Raw genomic sequence first — 12,209 nt, 5'->3', positions numbered from 1 at the left:
AGTGAGTGAGACATGGAGCGGGTGAGCGGTGAGTGAGACGTGGAGTGGGTGAAACATGGAGTGGGTGAGCGGTGAGTGAGGCGTGGTGAGTGAGTGAGACATGGAGTGGGTGAGCGGTGAGTGGAGTGGGTGAGTGAGACTGGAGGGAGAGGAGTGGGTGAGCGGTGAGTGAGACTGTGGTGAGGGAGGAGTGGGTGAGCGGTGAGTGAGACTGGAGGGAGAGGAGTGGGTGAGCGGTGAGTGAGATTGTGGTGAGGGAGGAGTGGGTGAGCGGTGAGTGAGTCGTGGTGAGGGAGGAGTGGGTGAGCGGTGAGTGAGACTGTGGTGAGGGAGGAGTGGGTGAGCGGTGAGTGAGTCGTGGTGAGGGAGGAGTGGGTGAGCGGTGAGTGAGACTGGAGCGAGAGGAGTGGGTGAGCGAGAAGTGGTGAGAGAGGAGTGGGTGAGCGGTGAGTGAGGTGTGGAGAGAGAGGAGTGGGTGAGCGGTGAGTGAGACTGTGGTGAGGGAGGAGTGGGTGAGCTGTGAGTGAGACTGTGGAGGGAGAGGAGTGGGTGAGTGAGACTGTGGTGGGTGAGGAGTGGGTGAGCGGTGAGTGAGACCTGGTGAGGGATTAGTGGGTGAGCAGTGAGTGAGACTGTGGAGTAGGTGAGGGTGAGGGATGAGTGAGACGTGGAAAGTGAGTGAGAGATGGAGTTGGGTGAGGGATGAGTGAGACGTGGAGTTAGGTGAGGGATGAGGGAGATGTGGAGAGAGTCCGTGTGTGATAGGAGTGGCACGGGGAGCAGTGAGTGATGGACACGTTGAGACGTGGAGAGAGTGAGTGTGACAGCCGAGGAGGTGAGGGTGGCCACGGGGAGGAGTGAGATGGAGTGACTGAGAGATGGACACATTGAGTGAGACACGGAGAGAGAGTGTGTGTGCTACAGGAGTGAATGGAGGCATCGCAGGGGGCGGCAGTGTGTGAGAGATGGAGTGCGTGCGGTGATGGATCAGCGTGGTAGGACGGAGAGAGAACGTGCAGGATGAGAGATGGAGTTGACGGGTCTGTGTGAAGGACAGATTAAGAAATCTTGTTGCCCTCTTGAGTGGAAGCTGTCGAGAAACGGGGATTGTGGGGACAGGGTGACGGGAAGAAGTGGATGAAAGTAGCACGTGAGTTCAGAATCAGAATATGTATTTGTACTGGAGGAATCCTGTAAAGCTCTTTTTCACAGATGGCCAGCAGCGATAGGTGAGAAAGTTACAATAAACAATACAAAAATACGATAGGAGTGTAAAGTATAGGAAAGGTAAACACATCACTTAAAAAATATAAACAAAAATAAAACTAAACTATGTTTTACCTTAGCAGGTAAGGCCCACTGAGCTATATTAGATTATTTTTCAGAAGCTAGCTGGCCACAAATCGTAGCTCAACGGAAGTGGCTTATCACGTGTAAATATATAGCAGCCAAATACTGTAACTAATCTAGAAGATATTGCAGAGTGTGCAGACGGAGGAGTGTTTTCGAGATGGCTTGAGAACTATGAGGAAGTCGAGAAGACTATTAGAATACCCTTTATCCAGAAAAGCCTGTATGCAAGTATGTTGAACTTCTTTCACACCGTACGTAGCCAACCGTGCTAATCGAAGGTGCCGAATCACTGAGTCAAGACTGTTTTTACACGCTTTCATTTCACTCACTGTCTGTTGTTGTTGTATCCTCAAATCTTGTAACTAAATTTTAACCACTTCGCAATGTGGTATCGACTGCAAACTTGGTATACTTATGACAATACTATATGCTATCATAAAAAATGTAAACATATTTTTAAACATTATTTAGTTTTATGCTATGTTTCGGCTTGGGTCTAATTGTCCACGCTCAACTGACGTTGGCTGTAATTGGCCACGGTCCCCATGCGTTATGGCAAGCTTCGGGGCCACTTCCTGGAGTCGTGGAGTTCTTACATTACTAGTACATTTCATAAAAGTGTGTTTTAAAAAAAAAAGTTTAAAAAAATATTACTTGTTTTTTTGTCAGGAGGATCTTACGTCGTGATGTTTGTTTGGCCAATTCTGATCGTGATTGTTGAGGTCAGATTCGAGGGGGGGGGGCTGGTGTTGGGCAGGGCGAGCAGACGTGGTGGGGTTGGTGGGGGACCCGTGAGAGAGGTGTGAGAGTGAGGTTCAACACAAGGTGACTCTCAATCCGAGAACGTGGGCAGATGGAGAGAGACAAGAGCGGTAATGCACGTGGCACGCACGAAGCGAGAGTAAGAGGGGCCAACCCAGGCTCAGGAGAGACAGGAAGATACTGCTGCTGCTGCCTTGGTTTTACTTCCAAGTCGTTCATGCTGACGTGTGTGTGTGCGTGTGTGTCATAGGTGTGCGTGTGCATGTCACGTGCTGCTATTGTACACGTGTTGTCGCTTTCAAAGACTCCTACCTGCAACTGCTGTACAGCTGATTTTTTTTTGCTGACACTACATTACGAAGACGTTTCAATCACTTGCGAACAGCAGCATATTTAAATCGCTTGCAGGTATATATATGTATCTGTGCAAGTATAGACTTGCAGATATATAATTGTATATACTTGCAGGTATATATATAAATCACCTCTAAATCACTTGCAACCAACAGAATATTTTTTAAACTATATCGCCACCTTTGCAGGCATCCTCATTCATAGCTTGTTGACAGTGAATGTTTTTTTTTAGAAGCCGGTTTCAGAGTTGTTGGTGGCAAGTAAATAATCCGTAATTGTGAGAATCCAGAACAAATATTTTTTGTTCAGATTTGTTTGCTGGAGAAGGCAGTTTTGTGTGCCCCGGTATCAGAGTTTGCATTGCTTCGTTGTCAGCAATGTTGATGGGTATGGGAATGGCAGCGGTGTGCCTCGTTTTGTTTTTTGTCGTGACTTTTGTGTGGCTTTTGTGGCCTTCCACGTGCATGCTGTGGCCGCAGCGTGTGGCATTGGTGTGGACGTGTGTTCGTGTGTGGGCTTTGGGTAATCTCTCTTCGTGGCTTATAAAATGTATAGTAATGTGGGCAACACGCCCGCATATTATACCAATGAGCAATCTCGGCACCTCTGATTAGCACGGTTAGCTGTGTACCGCGGCGAAATAAGTTGAACATGCATACTTAAATGGATTTATGGTCGTGCCTTTTCCAAAATCGGTTGTATTGGTGTACTCGGCACAAGACGCTAGGTACCCAGTGACTTGTAGACACACACCAACAGTAGCATCATTAATCATAATGTTGATTGTGGAAGCCTACGTATGAAATCAACAGCAGTCTCTTGGTATCTTATTTTAGATCACGGTTGCTGAGCACAGACCCAAAGTTCCAAATGACTAGCGACCAGCAACAAACAGCACTTTTGAAGGTTTAATAATTATTAATAAGTAATGGTTAATACTTTAGAGCAGTAACAATACATTGTAAATCGAAGTACATTGAAGAAAATTTAATCTACAGTACTTGGAATTGCTGGCTTGGAGAATACCGAACTTTACAGGGACGGTGGCTTCAATGTTGTCTGTATGTATGTTGAACTTCTTTCGCACCGTATGTGCACATGGAAGCCAATCCTGTGAGTGCACTGTAGGTTAAATCAAGTTGGTTGCATCCATTTCTTTAACCCGGATTCTGTGTAGCAATTCAGAAAATCAAGTATTAAGGCACGGAGAGATGAAATGTTTGTAATTACATTGACAGCCATGAAGAGGAACACATGGATGAGGGGGACACGTGCAGGTGAATGGCATAATTCACACTGTTAATAAAAGTAAGCGGGTCTTGGGCAGGACACGTCGTGGGTGGAAGGGACGGTGGGTCAAGGATAATGATGGGAGTGGCAGTCAGGTGTGTTAGGTGGATTGTTACATTGCAGGTCTGTGAGACGCGGTGATGGCTTGGGATGGCCTTCATCCTGCAATGGATTGATCGTGGCCGATAATGATTAAGGTACTGACTTCTGGCTGCAATGCCGTTTGAGTTTATTATCAGCGTGAGTTGTTAGCTTGAGCTCTGGTTTGTTCATAGTTTTCTTGAGCAGTGAATCTTGGTTTCTTTTGCAGTGTAGAGTTTGTGTGTGTGCTTTGGATAATCGCACAGTGATTAGCACGGTTGGTTATGTATTGTGCGCAAAAAGTTCAACGTACATAATCTCAAAGTCTCCCTGCTAACATGTTCCTCTTGGGACATTGTCACCTTGCGATAGCAATAGCATCGTACGTTAGTGGTGATCACACAGAAATGGGGCAAGAAAGCATTGCTTAACATATTTGTCTTTATTGTGTTCACATTCACCACAGTGATGACATACTGTTAGCGTATTGCATGCCACAGCTTTTGTAAAATAATTGAGTCCACGTGTAGAGCCAAAGTGGATGTACATCTATATCCTGGAGGAACACCCCCTTATAAAACTATTTGAAACACTAGAAACAAAAAAAATTTAACCAGGTAAGGCCCACTGCTCTTTTTCCGAAGTTCTTTCAGAAGCAACCTAGCCACAAATGATAGCTCAACGAAGTGGCTTTTTACGTGGAGATTTATAGCAGTCAAATACTCGAAAGCTCCAAAATTAAGATTGAACCACTTCTACGGGGAAGTTCCAAGTTTACCTTTTTCTCTCTCTCTGGGTTTTTGTTCTCTCTCTCTGCCTGTATATTTAGTGTAATTGTTTCTGTCTACACTCGTTTTTTATCGTTCTTAGGTTCTGCTCTGTCTGTGTGTCTCCGTTCCTCTTGTTTTTATGTTTTGTCTCTCTTTGGAATTTTCACACTTAAATTCTAACTTAGCAATCTTTGAAATACGTAATCGACCAGGCTATGCGTTAATTGTGTGTTGACCGACTCTCTGTGTCGTTTTACATAACATTTCGATACTTTGCTAGGTTATTTAATTTAGTGTGTTCTGTCTCCCTCTAAGCCTGCGTACTTTACTACGCGTCCCTTCGTACTCATTGACATGTTGCTCTCTCTATGTATCTTGGTGATATCTGTCTGCTTATATGTCTGTCTATAGTTTTCTGGTTAGATTCTATGTCGCTATTTCATTATACCTGATGATGATTGCTTGTGTTGCAATCGAAACGTCGTATGCTATTATTTAATTTATTATTTTATCTTTATACGTGACTTTACCGAAAAAACCAAAGAATAACTCGAAACGCATGTTTCTGAATATGGAGGGAAAAACCGGAGGACCTGGATAAAAATCCACACGACCACGGGGAGAGAACATGCAAACCACAAATATAGAAGCATCAGGTTCGGGATCGAACCTATGCCCTCCTGTATACCAGGCCAAGGAGTTCACATCTCGCCACCCCAGCGCAAACCACGCACACGGCAGTTTTGTGTATAACCAAGAGTAGGAGAGCAGGTGTGGCACATGGGCAAGGATGATGGTTTTGTATGTTGTAAGTATTCTCAGAGAAAAATGCAACTACGATATTGAGTATGTGCTGTAATTTTTACCAACTCGTAATTAAGGTTGTATGTCAAACCTGGGCGTACAGGGTTTACGACTGCTGGATGCAGGAATTCCACCGTGGGCTGCTTTGCTTGTTAAATTGATGATGAATTCCCATGTCGGATGTGTTTTGGGAAAAATAAATGAACCAAAATACGTAATATGCTTAGTGTGCTCCATTTTTGTTTTAAAGATAGGAAGCATTTACATCCCCAAATATAGTCCTTTTTCATTGAGTGCAGTATTTGTCAGTTCATCTCCATATATATAAAAGGCAAAGTTGTGAATGTGTGTCTGTTCAAAATGTTTAGCGTACTTCCCGACATGCAACAAACTGAAAATTTGCCATGTGGGTACTTTACAAGACTGTACACCATGCAAAAATTATAAAAATACACTTCTGTGTTTTTTTTTGGGGGGGGGAGCTCAATAATGCATTTATTTTTTGCACAGCAAGTGAGCTGTGACGTCAAATCTGTCACGTGACCCGCGAATGTGGAAGCGTAACGCATTGTAGTGTGGTTAGCGCGCAGCGCTATGAACCCAGCAACCCGAGTTCGATTCCCGCTCACGGCCACCACCGGTGACGATTATTTGAACCGGTCCTGGGCCTCCCCTAGGTCGACTCAGCCTCAAACGAGTAACTGTTGTGGTGTGTGAACATCGCCACTGGGGAGACAAAGGCGGCCGGGTGTGGTGATTCCAAGTCCCGGGCGAAGCCGGGTAGTACAGCTAGTATAGTATATTTTAAAGGACAAATTACTTCCTTTTGCTGTGAAGAATTTCCCAAAATGCAAGGGGTCACCAAAAGTTCTGTGGTCAGACGTACGAGTGGTACCACAACAACTATTGAGTGTCCGATTATGAGTAGACCACTTTAAAGAATTGCCACATTTCAGAGCAATAGATTAAAGTCTTCTTTCTTACGAGTGTTTATAATGATCTCATGTGCGTTAAGTGTAACGTTGAGATAACTAAGCTGAGATCGATTACACAATACTCTACCTTGCAAACAAGGATGGCATCGCCCCACAGGAAATCCATATGGACTTGGGAGGCAAATGGGAAGAATCGTCCCCATCGCATTCCAAGATCAAGGAGTGGTGTGCAGAGTTATTCCAGATGGGGGATTATTAGCCTTGAGTAATCTAAGTACCCTACTGCCTTGCTTGTTAAGGGGGCTGCATTTAAAAATAACTTGCTTGAAGCGTCAGCCGTTGCTTTCTATGTCAGGTCACGGGCCCTTTTAATCACCCCCTTGTAAACACAATTCATAATACGCGGATTGTCTCCCTGCTCAAGCTCGAATTGGGTCATATCCGTCTGCCTTGGTGGCCTTAAGCCAAGTGGCGAAATGTATTTACGTGTAACCTTGGTAGAAGTCGGTCTCTGCCCGTTGGCTTCTAAGAAAAATGGTGCTGTACCAATTTTATTGAGACCAAATGAGTGAATAATATGACAGTGATAATCGTAAGGTGATTTTTAAACCCAGTCCATTGCCCCAGGGTGCTTTCGCTGATCAAAATTAGTTTAGAGTTATTTCGACTTTATTTGGTGCAATTCCAGCCAATTACGGTTTGAGCGTTGATTATGTCTTTCCCTTCCTCGCTGGTTGAAATAAAGTCGGGTTAAAAAACGAGATTCAGTATTGCAGGCCCCATGTCGGTTTCAAAAAAATCTAGTTGAAATCATCCAGGGTAAAATGTACATGACAGATTTATTAAGTATAGTTTGCATTTTATCTTACTATGCTTTCCAATGGGCACCTAAAATGCCAAGAGCCAAGGCGCCCATAACTATCCCAAAAGAATCGGAATTGGTGACGACGCAGCCTTTGCACGTCGCAGCACCGACGTTTTGGAACAACCCTGTTTCCTCCCTTAACATCATAAATGTTCCTTTAAAAAAAATATTCTGAAGCAAAAGGTTAGTGCTGGATACAACCGCATTTGCAAATGTGATTTGTAACTTTTCGATCTTTACCCCACGTTTCGATAGTTACACTTTAACGTGCAGTTTTGTTGAGGAATCGTGTCTTGCATTTGGTGTGGTCTGGGACTCGTTGCGTTTTGCTACCTCGTCCAAGCTTGCATTTGGAGCCTGGTGGGCTCGAGCTTTGTAGCGGATGAATAAGCAGGCAGTCCTCGCTTAACGCAGTAGGTGCGTTCTTGTTAACGTGTCGCGTTCAGCAAAAATCTTGTAAAGCGAAAACAATTCCCCATATATGATGCAACGGTGAAGTTTGGCGAGATTCGAAGTACTAAGCACACGCGCAGTGAGATGGCGGGACAAATAACTGAGGGTACGCCGCCGCATTACCGCATCATTCCGCGTATGGTATCACGCCGCTCGGCCGTGCAGCTCAAGAAAGTCGTTTGTCATCGACCGCTCAGAAACCGAGTTATAACGGTGCACATTCAGCGTTGAAACGATGCGTGTTTAGCATTATTGACGGATGCATCCCTCGTGCGAAAAGTTTTCCCAAATGGAAGAACCGCGTGATAGCGAAAACGTGTTAAAGTGTGAACACCGCGCGTTAAGCGAGGACTTGCCCTGTTGCACGTACGCTTTTGGCTTTGCGCGTCTCTTTTCTATCGTGCTCTTCTGTCTCTCATACTCCTTGAGAAAACATCGCTCTCCTATCGTGCTACCATTCAAATTATCTGAATACATTACATTTTCTGTCGTATAAATTTTTCTACGTTGTTTGAATGTCTCTTTAACATCAGATGCAACTTTAAATTAGTTGTGGTCAAACTTTTATTCGTAACTTCATACTTGCGCGTTGTTTTGTCCATGACTGATGCCGCTAATGATATACGCATGTGTAGAGTACGTGCGGTCACGTGTGTATGGTGGATGTTCCCAGTGGCGCAAAGCACAGTACTGTAGTCGATCCATCCTCAATGCAACATTCTTGGACACCCCTGTTCTCCAACCTGTTATTCAGCAAGTGTGTGTTATTTATTCCACACTGTCCATAAAAGGGATAAAACGAGCAGTTTCCAAACTTTGGGTCGTGGCCCCCAAAGGGTTCACTTCATCAGAGGGATGGGGTTGTGGGAAAAAAAGTTAATCTGTTGCTTCACAATGTTTAAGTTTCGGTCGTGTGAAGCAAAACTAAGGCGTAGCGAGAGAGACGTCTCGGACATTTCTAACATTCAAACAGTATTTTTTTTGGCTGGGGGTGAGCCCAAAACATCTCCACCAATCAGAAAGCCCTATATTGGTTTTGAGCCGGATCGTTCAGCTTTCTGATTGGTGGAGATGTTGCGAGCATTGTGGAAATTGCAGTTCGTTCCATCTGGGAAACGCCTTCATGCCTGCATGTGCAATGTACAGGATGGTTGGTCCAGATGTCTTGCGACTCCCAATTAATTGACTCTAAAAGTTGTTTTCATTTGCGTTATTCATTTCTGTTTTAAATAAACCTTACACACAACGTTTTAATTAATTTTAAGAGAGTTAAATGGTGGGTCACAAGATGTCTAGACCACCCTGTAGAAACACATGTGATGATTCTTCCACAGTGGAAGTGGCATTTGAAACCCATTCACCTCCAGTAGCGAGAGTCTGCTGACTCGGTGACCGAGAAAAGTTACTCGAAGAAACTTGGTTCGCAAATACGATGGGACGTTTCGAGAGCACGGCTTCTCAAATAGTTGATTTTTTTTTAAGAATGAAGGGAATCCACAATGCCCTTCTGTGTCTCTCGCTCCGCTGCTGTTGTTGAGCGAGAGTGTGAAGCCAATAAAAACTGAAATGGCACGTGGACACTTTGTTCAGAAAGACTGCCCGAAGGGAGAAAGCCCGACTCTGCTTGTAGCCGTTGTATAAGCCAGGTGCCTCTTGAAAACGGGAACCGGCTGTTGCTGAGCAAACTCGGGGGGCATCTTTCGAAGAGAAGCGACCGCATCGCTCCGGTTTAAGAAGCCGCGTACAATTGCGGCGGAAGTTTTGGGTTCTACCCACCGCAGTTGACACGGTGGAAATAATTGCGTGGGGAGGTGGAAACGAATGAACTGAAACCGTATACCGCCTGTCGGGCAAACGCTGTGAAACAAAGGGTTGAGGTTATAGCCGGTGAAAGGGAACAAACACTGATGCTTTTCAATTTGATGTGACCGCCTAGGATGGTGATGCCGCGCACAGTGGCTTTTTGTGCGATACATTTCGGAGGATGCCGCTATCTTTTGAGAACATTCAGTTCTGTCTGACACTTCGCAGAACTGCTCTGGAATTTTCAGAGCGCTGCGTGGCCACATGAGAGTGCAAAAAACATCCATTGGGATCGCACGGTGGGGCTCCTGTACAGAAGGTGCCCCATCTGTGGCAGGACACAAATCAGGACTGTGCACATTGACGAAGAATGTTGCTCTGGCCTGCTGTTGGTACGCACTGCATGGTCCATCGAAAACAACTGCCAGCCAAGGAACAAAAGCTGGTTTAGGCATGAGGTGGCTGGGCATGCGGGCTCCATGACCGAGCCATGTAGAGACACACACACACAGGTTCACACGAGAGACGCGGAGACTCACGCATGTTCCACTATAACGTGGTAGTAACCTATAACGTGAGTGTCCTTCATGTCCCCCCCGACTACCCGCATAATGTATCGGGCTTTTGCCGTAATTTCAAAAGCGTCGTCGTGAACGTTCAAATACCACAGGTGGTGTTCATCGCGCCACCGTGTTCATTTTGGTCTCCAAACTATGTCGGCTGAACTCCCTCCGCTTTCCTTCGGTTCTGGTGAAGTGCCCTTGCCTGACATGAAATTCGAGCCTATTGCGTCACGTTGGGTGCAATTGTTTCACGTGTGTCTTAGAGTTTTGCGGCGGTGTTCTAACATCAAGCTTGTACTTTGATTTACCAAGGGCCTTCATTACATAACATCGTTGGGGCGTTTTTTACCCCCGCTCATTAATCCTGCCAGTGACGGAAACTCTTTTCTGCTAGATTAAACTAATCTCTTTTAAAGGTTTTACTGAGGAAATTAAATATTTCGTTTGACTCAACAGTGTCGTTAGATGGCAGAGGTAGCTTCGTGGTCAGTTCAGTACTGTACTAATTCCAATGTTTTTCGCTGAAGTTGAAAGTTTGGTGCAACACTGTAGTACGGTGCTTGTTTCTAGAAGAATGACCTCTACAATGACCTGCCACCTTTGCTGCTGACCTCGAGGTTTTGTGTGTGTTTATTTTGCTTCTTGTGTTGACTTCATTTGCACCAAGGCCGTAGCCGTGGAGTCAACATTGGGGGGGACCAAATCTTTCAGGGGGTCTGGGGGTCCTCCCCCAGAAAATAATTATAAATTTGAAAACGAGTTTCCTGCCTAAAATATTTATAAAAAATCACTAACACATAGGATGGACTTTTTATTTCTTTTTTACAATAATGTCTAATAGTGTATTGTATTGCATTGCTCTGTTTTTTCTTTTTTGCATTTTCTTGTTTCATTGTATGTAATGGCAGAGATTAGGGACTAATAAAGTACAACCATAACCACAATCATATAAACAGAAATCTATTTTATAGCAATATATTGGCGGGGACATTTTGAGCATATTTGAATATTGGGGGGGGGATGTGTCCCCCCCCCAATTTTTATTATAATTACGGCCTTGATTTGTACCCCCCCCCCCCCCCCCGTGCTTGCACACCTCCGATTAGCACAGTTGGCCACGTACGGTGCGAAAAGAGTTCAGCATACAATGAGCAATTTCCCTTGGACTTGAGTCTTCCTAATATGCATCATCTCAAGTCACATTCAGCCCACTGCTGGATTACAAAATAAAAAAACCCTGTTCATGTTTTTAATCGCTGTTCCTTGGTACTCCAATTTTACTTTTCTGTCTCTTCATTGGAGGTTCCTTGACATCTGCGGTGTTCCAAGCCTCATGATTTCGAGTGGCGTGGTTATCGTTTTTCAGTTGCACATGCTGCAACGCACCTGCGTCTGTTGTAACGGGCCGCATTTTTGCGACGCTGAAATGCACCGTGTATTCTGCTCTTTGATTTGTTACGAAGATCTTAGTCCTGCTCGTATGCAAGGCCACGGTGAATTATTAAATTGCAGGATCATGACAGTTGGTGACGGCTTGGGGTGGTCTTCAGCCAGCTGGATGATGATGAATCCATATGGATTTTCGATAGTAATCAGAAATGGGAGCGTATATAACCCAGGCTTGGCATGCCAATAAAACGTCTTAAGCTTACATCGCTCGCCCCTGTGGCATTTAACGGACTTCGACGTTGAATAGGAAACGTTAATCTGACCTCTTCAGCTACAGTGTCATGGGACTGGGGCTCAGTAGGGGATTGAGCTTGGCCAGTTACACTGTAATGTGAAATGGAAGTTTTTCTTGTTGCCACTGGCGTACAGGGACCCGCCAAAGCAGCAACATGCGGTGCGGTTACAGTGTGGGGGAGAGGTAACTTAGTGGTTAGCGCGCTGTGCTACGAACCCGGCAACCCAAGTTCGATTCCCGCTCAAGGCCACCAACACCAGTGACGGTTATCTGAACCGTTCCTGGGTCTCGATCAGGTCGACTCGGCCTCAAATGAATACCTGGTGCAGTGTGTAAACTTCGCAACTAGGGAGACAAAGGCAGCCGGGGGCGTGGTGCTGGCCACCCATCCCATTGTGTGTCATGCCAGCTTTCATATGTGCTCGCTAACAGCACTTGCCCCAACAGTCTGTCTTTTTTTTGCAGTTCAAGTGGGACACGCACCCCATTTGT

The 12,209-nt window shown here is 45.2% G+C and overlaps 2 protein-coding genes across 2 annotated transcripts in view; one reads left to right on the top strand and one right to left on the bottom strand.

Moving 5' to 3' along the window:
- The window catches only part of LOC144730373 (lysophosphatidic acid receptor 6-like), a 63,329-nt gene extending 58,231 nt beyond the window's left edge, over positions 1-5,098 (bottom strand). Inside the window, exon 1 of the mRNA XM_078611148.1 lies at positions 5,059-5,098. The gene's annotated coding sequence lies outside the window, so the exon portion shown is untranslated. The remainder of the gene's footprint in view (positions 1-5,058) is intronic.
- Positions 1-12,209, top strand: part of LOC144730372 (C-Jun-amino-terminal kinase-interacting protein 4-like) — a 90,040-nt gene that overhangs the window by 678 nt on the left and 77,153 nt on the right.

The sequence above is a fragment of the Lampetra planeri genome, chromosome 35, assembly GCF_965212315.1.
Source record: "Lampetra planeri chromosome 35, kcLamPlan1.2.h2, whole genome shotgun sequence".
Taxonomy (NCBI): domain Eukaryota; kingdom Metazoa; phylum Chordata; class Hyperoartia; order Petromyzontiformes; family Petromyzontidae; genus Lampetra; species Lampetra planeri.
The sequence above is the reverse complement of the archived record's forward strand: the minus strand, read 5'-3'. Positions and strand labels throughout refer to the sequence as shown.